The 13,980-nt window shown below is 42.6% G+C and overlaps 1 protein-coding gene across 4 annotated transcripts in view; it reads right to left on the reverse strand.

Moving 5' to 3' along the window:
* Positions 1–13,586, reverse strand: part of LOC121034775 (phospholipid-transporting ATPase ABCA1) — a 133,763-nt gene extending 120,177 nt beyond the window's left edge. For 2 of the 4 annotated variants that reach the window (XM_040481866.1, XM_040481867.1), the window contains exon 1: positions 13,327–13,585. The gene's annotated coding sequence lies outside the window, so the exon portion shown is untranslated. Of the gene's footprint in view, positions 1–13,326 lie in introns of all 4 variants that reach the window. The other 2 variants (XM_040481868.1, XM_040481865.1) reach the window with 2 other exon arrangements.
* Positions 13,587–13,980: the final 394 nt, after the last annotated feature.

Raw genomic sequence — 13,980 nt, forward strand, 5'->3', positions numbered from 1 at the left:
ATAGATAGATAGATAGATAGATAGATAGATAGATAGATAGATAGATAGAGTATATGTTCTACTTTGTTGACAAATGTCTACATGATTACCAGAAGTGAGACAGAAGTTGAAATTTGTGACAACAGCTTGTCAGCATCTCTCCTGATAAAACGTATCTAGACGTCTCACATCGATAAACAGCTAGCCAATAACATACAAAGCAGCAGGTAGATCTAAGGCAGGATTGAACCCTACCACATATGAATTGAAAATGAGTTGGCACTAGAGCTCAACTGATTGCATATTCATGAGATGTTGATACAAAAGCAAGACTCACCTATGCATCTGGTCTCCAAAGAGATGTGGAGGGTCCTGTAAAATTAGGGTATGAAACCCATGAGCCCAACAGAGCATGCTTGCTTTGGAAAAGGTCTGTTCTTTCATTGCATCTCTGAGCATATGTCTCTGGATCAGAAGCCCCATTCAGGGAAAAGGCTAATGAGATTACTGATAGTCAGAAAACCAGGCTGCATGCAACAGGCTCACCGAAACCAGGACTGAAAACAGGACGTAGCTGCTGAGGTGGGAGGAAGGGATTTGGACTGTGACTTCTCCCCTGCTGACCCTGGGGAGCTTTATTAGCCCGGGGTTCATTTGACTGTCTGAGTTTCACTTCTCTGGCCTCCAGGTGCCCCCGAGCTCTCTATCCTTAAGGCCATCCTTGCTAACCCTAAATTCCACCCCCTCACATTTCCCAACCATCCTATAGACTCCCAAATTTAGTTAAACTACCGTTAGCTGCCATTAGGCCCCTAGAGGCCTGCAAAAAGGCCATGGTCTGGTATTCAGCAACCCCTGAGATTGTGTTCCTACTTAAATGGTAATATTTTAATACTCAAATTTGAGGACAAAAAGATGTAACAAATCCCCCAAGGTAAAAAGTCAAGGGTAAAAGGAAGCAATTCTATCATTATAGAAGATTTCTATCATCCTAGAAGAGGCTCTATCACATACCCATTTTTTAAATATATATCCAATGAATTTCATCAATTCCAGCAATCTGTGACTCTTGGACATTTTTTTTTAAGTGCCAAATGTATCATACTTACTTATTATTAACAATTAGTTTATAGAGGAATACAGATTCAATTTCCTGGACAAAAGTATTTGCTAATAGCTAATTTTCAAAATGAAGGCTATGAAATGAACACATACAAACTGAAAGAAGAGACACATGAATACCATCAAACCTGTAACTAGCCCTGGAGAAGCATTATCCTTCCTGCTGTCAACAATTCTATTTTAAAGGAGACTCACAAGGTTTAAATCAATTTCTATCATATTTGAACAGCCAAAGATACGTTTCATCACTCTCAACATTGCAGTTGTTACCAGCTAATACAGTCTCAGGACTTCTAAAACTGCTAAGACCCATGGTTTTCAAAAGCAAATCTGTCCCGTACCCAAGTTCTTGTTTCATTGTTATTGAATTATGGAGAAGTTCTAACAAAATATTAGAGACAGCCCATCTCCCCCTGCTGATTTCCATTAAACAAACACAGGGCAACCTTCAAAGGAGGATTTCGGCAAACAATACAACTATTTGCTTTTTCTCTGGTAGGAGTACCTAGCATATAGGAAAAAGAAGTTTCCTGTTGAAAAGAAATCAATCTGTCAACATTATTTATCATAGAAAAAAAATTTTTTTCAACTACTATTATAATACCAAAATAAGAAGGGCCTGGAAGGAAGGAGCTATTGAAATCAGAAACACCCTGAGCTATACAGAAACACAAGCAAGCAAGTCTCCATGAGCAATCAATCATTTATTTGCAGAAAAACTTGACTACCGTGTTCCCTGTTGTTGCAGGAGGGTTTCCCAAGAGAATGTTAGGATAAAAGTCTAGTGACTGTATCAGCAAAAATCATTTTGTTTGGCTCCCATCTCTGAAGGGTCAACATCTTCAGATGTCCAACCTTCTCCTAGCATAAAGGGTTTATTTTTATAAAAGTGCTCAAAGGACTTGGGGACAAACCCAAATCCTTTCACCGCCTTCCCCTTCCCTTGGGCTTATGCTACTGTATGGCAAACTCTTCCTAAACATCCTTAACTCTTATTTTTTTAATTAACTGGCCCAGTAGAAAGCAGGGAGGTTTTGGAGTCAGAGAAAACTGGTTTGGAAGCCTGACTCTGCTCCTCACCAGCACTGGGACCCTAGGGACTCTGAGCCCCTGTATCCTCTCCAGAAAATAGAACTAATAATGTATACAAACATTAAGTCAGTTCCTGGAACAAAGTAAGTGTCCAGTAAATGGTAGCTATTATAATGATTAGTGCTGCTGACTTCACAGGGTGAAGCATTCATCATGGGTGGGGCATAAAGTGGGCAATTTATTAAAGGAATCTCTCTTCTCTCTTCTTTGTCCACAGAAGGTACTATTTCCCCAAAGGCCTTTCCAGAACGAACTGGAGCTCTCCCCAGTGCCCAGCTCAGTGGAAGATGTTAAAGGGGTGACCCTGATACCCTGGTGCCACTTCTGGAATTGTTTTACCACGAAATCGTCTTTTGGGAGACCCCAACACTCACTCACACTATTTTCTCCGTGCTCTGGGCAGGCAACTCCTATTCCCTATGCTCCCTTCCTCCAAGTCTTCAGCACCTGGCTCAGTTTCCCTCTCCACTGTGACGTCTCCTCCAGCCTCTATATCAACTACCTGTTTGCTACCTGGGCCTTACACTTCATCTTTTCAGGCTCTCCCTACAATCCTCTCCAGGCTACTGACTTATCAGGTGGTCCCTGCTAAACTGTAAGCTACGTGCAGCAAGCTACTGTGTCTCAACATCTTATTCTCTGCCATATTGAGCCCAGTGCCCAGGAAGACTCTATGCTCTGTAACGTTCATGGAATGAAGGCTTCTGAAGTCAGACTTCAGGAATGAGAGAAAATAGTTAAAGCAGGCTCACTACAGTAACAAATCAGAAGTTTCATTGAAAGTAGAGGTTCAGATAGCCCAGAAGCATGACAAAATTTCCAGCTGTGCTCAAAGAAACTCAAGTTCAAGCTCATTTAATTTTGTTGTCCTCAAAGCCGCCCTAATTCCCTGGGAAGAACATTCATTTTCATTGGCTTCATGTGGGCAAAGGAGAATGGGTAATTTGCCAGACATAGGCTCTAGAACCCCTGTAAGCATGCCAGCTACAAGAATACCTCCCCTAGGGGCTCAACCCTAAATATAAGACTGCCAGCATTGGTCAAGACTCTTGAACTCTAAACACATAGGCTCAAGTCAAAAACTCACTCAATGAAGCACAGCAATACCTGAATAAAATTTTTCCACCTCAATACTCTATTCCCTCTACATTTGCCAAAACGAGTTATCTAACCCCAGGCTCTTGTCCCATTCTAGCTCACTGAGTATGTGACCAAACCCCAGCAATCTTTATCCAGAACACCTTCTTTCACCAGCCAGCTCTTGAGGCAGTGCGGGCTTCTGTCACATGTCTGAGATGCTTCTGTTTGTACGGCCCAGCCAGGACCAGGTAACTAAGTAAGTGAAAATTTAGTCGGGCTTCCAGGACCGGCACAGAGATCCAGGGTCTGAGCTCCGCCCCCAACTTTACACCTGGAACTCCTCTATAACAACCAAAAGAAACCATGTTGCTGGCTGGGTTGCTTAATTAAAAGAAGAAAGAGGAATAAGATCACAAGTTTAAATCCATACACTTGTGATTCTGAAAAGCAAAAATTGAAGGATGTTGGCCTTTTTTTTTAAACACTGGCAACATGAACTCCATTTTTTGAGGTTTGGGAGGCTCTTCTCAGAGGAAACAGATCTCTACTATTCTGATTATTATTATGATTCTAAGTATTCCTTCTAGAAAGCTCTGTCATTAAAATTTTCACAAATCCAACATTTTATATGCCAGATTAAAAAGTGTTCAAGGAAAAGAAACTAAACTATTGGGTGCAACTCCTACTAGCCTTCTTTTTTTAACAGTGGTTTTACAGTGCCATTTAAGTATCTGCACAATCCAATCCCCCAGGCAGCCATGTGCTAAATATCTACATCAGGTAAGCACCAGAGTCCCCAACCTGGTGCTCTGCCTAAGGACAGAGTGCCTTGCTGGTCTCTGCAACCGCCAGGGGCACATGCATTCCTCTTAATGGAGGCCATTGGAACCAACTGTCAGACAACCCTCCCTTTGCTCTGGGGAAGAGAAAGGCACGCTGTGATCATGTGAAATGTGACCAGGTTTGGAAACTGGAAAATGGCACTGATGCCACTAAATTTGCAAATCCTGCAACAGAACAGACAACTGAATTAACATAACTTGACCAAAGGCTTTCTTTTTTCTTGAACCCAAGGTCCTTACTACAATGAACACAATCATTAAAGTTAAAAAACAAAACAAAACAAAACACCACTCTGCCCTGAATCACAATTAATCTTAACGGGCCAAAATTAGCACAGGGTTTTGTACTTTTGCATAAAGGAAACAGACTCCAGTTAAGACTCGACCTTCAGGACTGCTGTGGGGATTTCCTTCCTATTCAAACCTACAACCAAGGAGCAATTCTAATTGGAGAGAGAGAAAATACAGTTAAAAAACTCCTTAAGATTCAAATTGGACCAACAGACAATAAATAAATGAGGCCAGTCTGATTTTCAAAGATTCAGTGTCCATTTTAAGCTGAAAAGGACAGACTTGTATAGACACAATTTTTTTCTCTCCTAAAAGGACATTGTAAATATTACCCAAAATTCTGGTATAGTAGCAAAAAGTCTGGATTAAAACACGAGGGGCCAAGATTTTAATTTCCAGGTAATGACCCCTGTGGGGTAAATCCACTATATCACTTTAAGCCACAGAACAGAAAACAAGTCTTGATGATAAAGAGGCTGGAGTAGAAGATCTGAATCTAGGAAAACTGCTTGGAGCTTGGGTATCAGACTTGAGCTTGAATCTCCCATGTTGGTTGTCATGTTGCCATTAGCAAAACGTGTGAACCATGAACGACTTATTTAACCACTCTCTGCATCAGGTATAAAGAGACATCTCTGCATGATGGGACATACATCAATATTTCCCCAAACGTGGGAATTCATCACAAGGTGAATTTAAGTGCCACTTAAATTCCACTTAGACAATTCTAGATGGACAGATGCAGTATGAAAAACTGAATCACACAATGAGAAAAATTCATTCAACACTTTTTTGGCCTTTATAAAAATTTTATTACATTAAAGAGAAAGTTTGGCCTGCTCTTCAACACTTCTTTAATATTGGCTAATACCCCCTTTTAACAAAGTGACAAGTCTCTGAGTCCACCAGCACCTTTGGAAAGCAAGTTTATTTCACAGACAGACTATTTAGAAAAATGATTTTTTTTTAACATTTATTTTTGAGAGAGAGAGCATGAGCTGGGAAGGAGCAAAGACAGGGCGACACAGAATCCGAAGCAGGCTCCAGGCTCCAAGCTGTCAGCATAGAGCCCGATGAGGGGCTGGAACTCGTGAACTGCAAGATCATGACCTGAGCCGAAGTCAGACGCTCAACTGACTGAGCCACTCAGGCACCCCAAAAAATGACTTGTTTTCACTCTATTTTGTAAATACACTCACAAAAATGTGAGTCAATGTAAATAACCTGAATGACTTATGTGCTGCCTATCAAAGATAGGGTAATGGTGACAATTACAAGAGGTGACACGGAGGAAGGCCTAACCCTCGTCGTGCTCTCATCTACCCGTGGTCAGTGGGTAAAATTTCAGTCAGTGAGGAATATGAGTAGAGGATGCATTGCAAACAAAAGTAACCAGAGAGGATGAATGTGAGATACCACAACAATGAGGAGCAGGAAGGGGCTCCTAAAATCGAAGGAAATTCAGTTAATAAATAGTTATTAAGCCATACTATGTGCTAATAATCACTGGCGAAAAAACAAATCTAGTTCCTTCAAGTATTCCTCTTATAAACTAGGATAAAAGCTGTCAAGATAGGTCAGAGTCTTATTTCAAAGAGCCTTGAATGCCAAGCTAATGATCATCATGGCAGCAGACCCTCCAAGTCTTCTGACATGTATTTAGCCGCTAGTACTTTACATGGTATTTGAAAAAATATTTGCCAAAGAAATGAATTTCAGTTTAATGGCATTTTTTGTACATTACCACATTTAATTTTTTTATATTAACACATTTTTCTAATAGTTTATCTTCCTCTTCCCTCCCTCTCCTGGTACCAGAGATCACACCTCACCCCAGTTAAGATCAACGGACACCTCCACCTCCAAGCCCTGCCCCTGGGAGCAGAGAAGGATCCTCAGGTCAATCTAAACTCATTACTCTGGGTCTTTACTGTCTCTCTGCCTTTCCAAGGAAGGCTGTTGCTTCCATCAGTGTTGCCTTTATGTCAAACTTGGGTTATCTAAACACCAGATGCAATTGATTTCAAACTGCCACCCCCTTGGGGATTTGCTTCTTCAAGAAAACAAGCTTGGTATGACCCTTGACAAAAGGAATTATTCCCAACCTGGCATCTTACAGGAATTTTGCAAAGCAAGTGTAAATAGGGATATGAAACCCACACAACTTCACAGTGTCTTTCCTCCTCTCATGCACCCCCCCCTTCCCATCCTGAAACCCCTTGCTCCTTTTCCGCCCCCCCTTCTTCCTTCTGGCCCCAATCTGTTGTGATCTCTGAGATAACAAATTCAGGACAATGCCTCAGAAAGCCCTGTGTCTTGCCCACCTACCCCCAGTGAGAGTCTTCCAAGATATTTAGGAATATCCTTATAAGGTTAGTCCAGTTCTTATCCTAGGATGGGCAGTGGCGCTCCTTTCACATAATGGCATAACAGGCTTTCATATAATGCAGGATAAGTGTCAGAAGCAAAACCTATACCCACAATAGAGAGATGTCCAGGACAGAGCGTCCAAATGAGTATTTTATTTCAGAGAGATTCTCCAAATGGTGAGTTGGAGATGGGAACAACGTCTCACTAAATCATGTTTGCTCTACTGAAGTTTATTGAGATGAACCAACTCCCCCTTCCTTTGCATTTCAGATGAGAATGCCTTTTTGGTTCTATGATTCACGTCTTCCTCCATTAAGGCAGATAAGTAGACAATTTCCACAGCTTTCTTGCCTCTGCCTTCCTCTCCTATCACCTTCACCGTGCCACCTTCACTCTCATCGGGAATACTCTTAGGCACCCCCTGGGTGTCTCCTCTCTAGTCTTGAAACCACATAATCTGTGAAACTAATGCTGAATATTTCCCATAAGATATTATCTCTAAGCAGCTCCGATCAAAGAATCACCCTGTTCCTAAATACACACCTAGAGCTGGAGGATGTAAACACATGAAGGGCTCTTTAAAAGTCATGCACTTCCTCCTCTTTCATTTTGTAAAGCAGGGACCTAAATCTTGGAAAAGTAAAATGACTTGCCCAAAGTCATTATATTTTTTACATATAATTTCAGAAATTCACTAAAGAGCCATGATTTCTGAAATTGTATGTAAACAATATAATTCTATGCAAAATTACATGTAATTACACATAAAACTTGGAGTGTACATGTCTATGTATATTTTTTCTGAAGAGAGACTCCATTGATTTCATCATATACTCGAGATTATTAAAAATCCTCTCCCCATAGGGGCATGTGGGTGGCTCAAGTCAGTTAAGCCTCTGGCTTGGGCACCAGTCAAGATCTTGCAGGTTCATGAGTTTGAGCCCCATGTCAGGCTCTGTGCTGACAGCTCAGCGCCTGCAGCCTGCTTCAGATTCTGTGTCTCCTTCTTTCTCTACCCCTCCCCCACTCGTGCTCTGCCTCTGTCTCTCAAAAATAAATAAAAACATTTTTTTAATTTTAAATAAACATTTAAAAAATCCTCTCCCAATAAATGATGACCTCTGATATTGGTTATGCATATAAAATTCTTTCTGGGAACTGTCCCATACTAAATACCAGTTATCATAAAACATCTGGACTTCAAGACTAGCCAGATAAAATGTTTTGGCTTCCAAATGCTTCTTGGAAGTTGAATTTGGCATAGAAAATGCCGTAGAGTTTTAAACAAATACACACACATACACACACACACACACACACACACACACACACACACACAGAATGAATAAAAGAACAGATCCTATGCATACAAGGTTGTTTTGGTTTTTTAAAAAGTATTTAAATTCTACATTACTTAGTGAATTATCTCATTCTTATTTTAAAGAATTAATGTGCAAATCAAAGTGCTTTAAAGTGAAAGGTCATAGATGATAACATTTTCTCAAATCACAGCTGCCTCAAAAAGAAATGAACCTGATTGGGCCCCTGACTGGCTCAGTCAGTTAAGTGTCCTATTCTTGATCTCTGCTCAGGTCATGATCTCATGGTTCTTGGGATTGCTTGGGATTCTGTCTCTCCCTCTCTCTGCCCCTCCCCCACGCTCTCTCACTTTTCTCAAAACAAACTTTAAAAAAATGAAATGAATGGAATCACAATTGTTTGTTCTACAAAAAGTGAGCTGACCTAAATTGAGTAAAAATTTCTCAATCTTTATCACAAACCTAACTACAAAAACTTCACATATATTTCTATTTCTAAGGCTTTTCTGTGATTATCCCATCGTTATAATTTGTTTTTTAGAATACAGCAAACAAAAATTAGTTTTCCATTCTCTTTGATTCGTTCAAGTCAGCTTTTATTGAACCCCTTTCATATCAAAGGGGTTGAATTAAGGACTGGGAGAATGAATCAAAGACCTCCTTGAGGAGAACCGTACACTCAAGAGGAATACAAATACATGTTAACGAAAACCAAAAAAACAATTAAATACATGACATGAATAGTGCAGTAATCTAATCTTACGGAAGTAAAAAAGAAGGGGATAATTGTCACTCAGTGTTAGCAGGGAGGAGTGAATCCAGGAGTTCATGAGAGGGATGGCATTCCAATCAGGTCTGAAATTGAGTTTTCAAAATGTAAAAAGACAGGATTTCAAACTTTATTTTGTTCCAGGAACTACGTGTGATGCACCTGCCATTCACTGTTCCCATAAATGCTCTTTGCCTTAATATAGTTTATTATCTTAACGGAATGCAAAGTAACGGAAAGCTCTATCCGAAGACAATTTTACACATGAGCTTTTCATTCTGTGGTTTAAAACATTTCTAAATGTACCTCTCTAACAACATCTATGCTGGTTATCTACCAGGGAACTATTTTTAGGTAAAAATATCCAAATGAAAAGGAATCACTCTTTGCCGTTTGCTAGTATTTCTTTTGTCAAAACTTGGATATGCTGACAAAGTCCTGACTCTGATATTGGCAAATTCATGGAAACTAAACTGCCCAGGGTTACAACCTCAGCTTCACTACTTACAAACTCTGTGATCAGGCTCCTTAACCTGTCTATATCTCAGTCTCCCCATCTGTAAAATAAAGATAATAATAGTATCCACAACCTGTGCTTCTCATGAGAACAAACTGAAACATCATGCAAAATGCTTAAAACAACATCCAGGACACAGTAAATGAACAATAAGTGAAACTGCTTCTAACTAAGTAGAAATGTTTTCTAAGAACTGATTTCTAATTTGCTGTAATAATTTAATAGGAAAACCAGTTTCCCATCCTATTTCACTTTCATAAAGCCGACTTTTAAACTGTATTTACTTTCTGAGAAGGATGCCATATGAAACGGCTAAATCTGATTCCTAGACAGGAACAGAGAAATAGCTTATTTCAAAAGGTCCACAACATAATTAAGGATAGCACAAGCAGAAATTGTATTGTTTTATAACCAACAGAAAAAAAAAAATTCACCAAAGTTAAGACTGACGGCTAAATTAATAGTTCTCTTGCCTTTGTCTTTTTGTTCCTTATACTTTTACAGCCACTCTGCCATTCCATTTTAGATGTATTACACAGGAAAACATTTTGACATCGTAGACCTACTCACAAATATCTGACTGAAGCAATAGTAAAATTTTCATTTTAAAACCAAGAAAAGAATTAATGTTATTGTCTGTTCTTTCCACGGTGTTGCAATCCCTATGCAACCAAGATCCTAAGCTGAGAATTTGGCTGGCCCACTCACAGCAACAAGGGAAATATGATACAGGCTGTAGATTCTGATAAGGGCTATAGCAGATGAATGTACCATAAATACAGTGAGCATTCTCAGAGAGTCCTCTGCTTACAGCAGCTGAAATTGTACCACCTCAAAGCTTAGTGTGGGATCTAAAGTACTCTGGGGTTCACTGGCTGGGTTCAAATCTTAGTCTTGCCACTTGCAAGATGTGTGGCCAGGGACAGACAAGGTAGTTCACCCTTCAGTTTCTTAATCTGCAAAACAGGGATGATAAACAGGTTTGTTGCAGAGATTCAATTAGTATTTGAAAAGCATTTGGAAGAGTGCTTGGCACATGATGCTATTTAATAGCACCTATGAAATAAACATTACAATAACTCTGGCATTTACGATGATTCCCACATGCAGGTATGAAGAGGGTCTCAGTTTTTCATGTAGACCCTCTCCCAGAATAGTTAAATAAAACAAATTTTCAGAAAGATCATTTAAACTTTGATGCTGGAATAATGGCCATATAGAGCATTTTACTTGCATTATTTCTTTGACATCCAGACAGTAAATAAAAATGCATTTGGATTTGAGAGTATTTTAGAAACAAAAAACCACGTCTCTGGTAATTTCTAGATATCCAAAACGTTCACAATTAAAGAGTCTACAGTAATGTCCGCTTAATTACTTTAGGAGCTAAAAATTGAAGTAGCAAAGATATTAACAATTTGCAATCACTATGAACATAGCATAAGTAACTTGGTTCATGGGAGGATAGATCCCTAAAAACTTTTTTTTGGATGGAAAAATATTCCAACTTCTCCCCATATAAGGTAAATACCTACAGAAGGTAATTAAAAACAAAAACAGAAAACAAAAAACTGTGTTGCTGAGTTTCATTCATTTTTAATAATGTAAGCACTGAGACTTCCTACAGGGGAAGTTGAAAACAGCCAAGTCCTAATTATCCGTTTTCAATCCTAGACTGACCATTATCTCATATGAACTGTAAATATGCCCTAAGTCAAAGATGTGTCCATCAGAGGCCTCTATTTCAATGTAAACTGAAATATTTATGACTTGAGATCTCAAATGCTCAGGAGGAGGGCAGACACACATTTCACAGGTGTCACCTCCAAAATCAAGATATGTCGTTCTAGAACATGAGGCTTGTCCTTGCAAGGGAATTACTCTTACTAGAATAGCAATTCTTTGTCTCTTAAATGGACTGTGGTACTCATTAAGCGTGGTCACTCTGATCCTACTGCTTTCTTTCAAGTAGATACCAATTTGCTCTGCGTGACCAACAGTTTTTTTTAAAACTCTCTATCATGAATTATTTGCTTTATAGGAGTAGTTAGGGAAGAGGCTGACGATGAAAACTTTGTACTTATAAATTATTATACTATCTGAAGAGGTTCTACCCCAGAACATTCTCCATTGCTTTCACACTTTCTTTGATTTGGGAGAAGTGTCTTCAGGGCATGATTCAAACAACAGAAAGCCTTCATTATTTTTGTGGTAGGTATGAGAAAAATGGGCTGAAATAAAAGGGGAGATGAGAAATGAGGGACTGTCTGAAAAGCTCTGTCTGAAAAGAAGATCAAAACTTAGGTTTGGGTCCCAAACCATTGTTAAAACAACCAGTAAAACTGCTTTTGAACTTGGAAATTTTGGTAAGGTGTCCTTTGGGGGAGACGGGGAGGGAGACTGGGCCTTAAAAAGTGACTTGCTGATTTTCATCACCAAGTAACTTTTAAAATATCAAATTTGTCCTCTTTTATTGGTCCTCTTTTATGTAAATGTATATACCACCCATTCACTTTGTGAGGTGTCACGAAATAATACTCGGATTTTAAAAGCTGACGGTATCAATGCTGCAAAAGACAAGAGCCAATTACTTCCAGTGCCAGACGCTTCTCTCTCTCTCCTTCTCTCTCTCTCTCTCTCTCTCTCTCTCCCCCTCACACACACACACACACACCTTGTTTATTTCCTTCTATAAGATAAATGCTGAAAAAGAGACACCTACACACAACCATGAAACCGACCCACGCCAAGAACCTTCTCCGGTAACAAAGGTCTGGGAATCGGGAAACATTCTGATAAAAAAAACAACCAGACGGCCTTTTCGCCTGCTCTCCCGGATTCCTCCCAGTCTGCAACCACCCGTCTTCACCGGATCTTAGTCGGAACCGGCAAACCATAACGCTTTGTGAAGCCCGAGCCCCCTCCCGCCAAAGGGTTGATTCCCAGGCCAGTCGGCCAGGAGGCGCTGCACCATTGCCCCCAGGCCACGGGCGGCCCAAGCGCAGCCCACCCTCCCCCACCGCGGAGCCCAGCCCCGCGGCGGAGCATGGAGTTCTGCACCGCCCTCCGGGGTTACTCCCGGTCATTCCGCGGCACCATCTCGCCCCAGCTTCCCCATCCGTGCCCTGCCTGAGGCAGCCCCGAGAGACTAAACTGCAAAGGGCAGGAAGGATGGGGGCGGGGAGAATGGGCACATCACCTCCAGGTTTCCTCCGGCTCTTCTTCTAAGTCTTTCGAGTTTAAAAAAACAAAACAAAACCGCGTCCCCCCACGCTGCGCCAGGCACACCAGCTGGGGTGCGCAAACGAAGGCCAGAAGCAGGACCCCCGGGGTCAAACAAAGCCTCCGAGGCCTCAAGTTGATCAGTAGCGCTACAGACCCCGTTTGGGACACCACCCAGCCGAGTTCTTGGGGAACAAGAACGCGCCGCTCCAGTCCGGGGGCGCACGGGGCGGATCCCCAGATCAGAGCCCAACTCAGACCAGCTCCTTCAAGAACGGAGCGGGGACTCCGTGCTGCCATTTGTCCCGGTGGGCGCCGGCCGACCCACAAACGAAGGTTTCCAGCCGGCTCGGGCTCTTCAGAACAAAGAGAAGCGCTGGGTGCTGAGACTACTCTCCAGCCCCCGCTCCCTCCGCCCCGGCAGCGGCGCCCCCGGCCCAACCAGAACCCTCCATCCCACTGCGTCCGCGGTACTGCGCCCGGGTCTCCACGCCCGGAGATGCTTCCCCGGCTCCACCGCCGGGCGAACCCCGTGCGCAGTAGCGCCGCGTCTTCGGGTCGCCAGGGCTTGTCCTAGGACGTCCTCTCCATTTACGCCGCCCCCGCTCCATTTGGGTTGCAAGAAGTGGGGGTTCAGACTGGTCCCCGAAACTCAGCGCCTCCCAGAGCCTCTTCCGCCCCGAAACAAAACAATAACGCCCAGGTCACTGGAGAACCTCTTACCTGTTTTCCACTTTTGTGTGTGCGTCTTTTCCCCCACCCCTTGAAAAACCCTTCCGGAGAAGGGAAAAGGGGGAAAAAAGAGGAGGAAAGCGCCCCGAAAAATTGGTTCTGGCAGCGCCGGTCCAGCGGCGCCCCCCCTGCCCTGCCCACCTGCGCCCGAGGAGAGAGGTGTCCGCTGGGCTCGGCGGATCCCGGCGCCACTCACTCTCCCTCGGAATTACCGGGGTTTTGCCGCGACTAGTTCCTTTTATAGATTCGGCTGCGCTGAGCGCCAGGGTTACTATCGGTCAAAGCCTGTTCTCTCCCTCCTTCCCCGCCCCCTTCCCCGGCCTCTGTTTATGTAGTTCAGTCACTCAGCAGAAAGCACGTGGAGCCGCGCCCCGCCCCTTAAACGGGCGACGTCCTGCGGCTCTCTGCACGCCTGGGGGCCAAGGGCGGGAGGTGGGAGTTGCTGCGGGGCTAGCAGGTCCTGGGTGAGCGCCCCCTTCCCCGTCCGGGCCTGCCAGCCTAGGACGAGAAGGAACCCTGGGGCCTGCGGCTGAGCCAGAGATGGTCTCTTCCACGTTCCCAGCGGCAAATAGCACTAGTGGAAATCGCTTCCTCTAAACTCCTGCTTTCAGCATTTTTTTCCCTTTGTTACTTTACCCAGTCAGA

This window comes from Herpailurus yagouaroundi, unplaced genomic scaffold (assembly GCF_014898765.1).
Source record: "Herpailurus yagouaroundi ecotype Mexico unplaced genomic scaffold, PumYag 160, whole genome shotgun sequence".
Taxonomy (NCBI): Eukaryota; Metazoa; Chordata; class Mammalia; order Carnivora; family Felidae; genus Herpailurus; species Herpailurus yagouaroundi.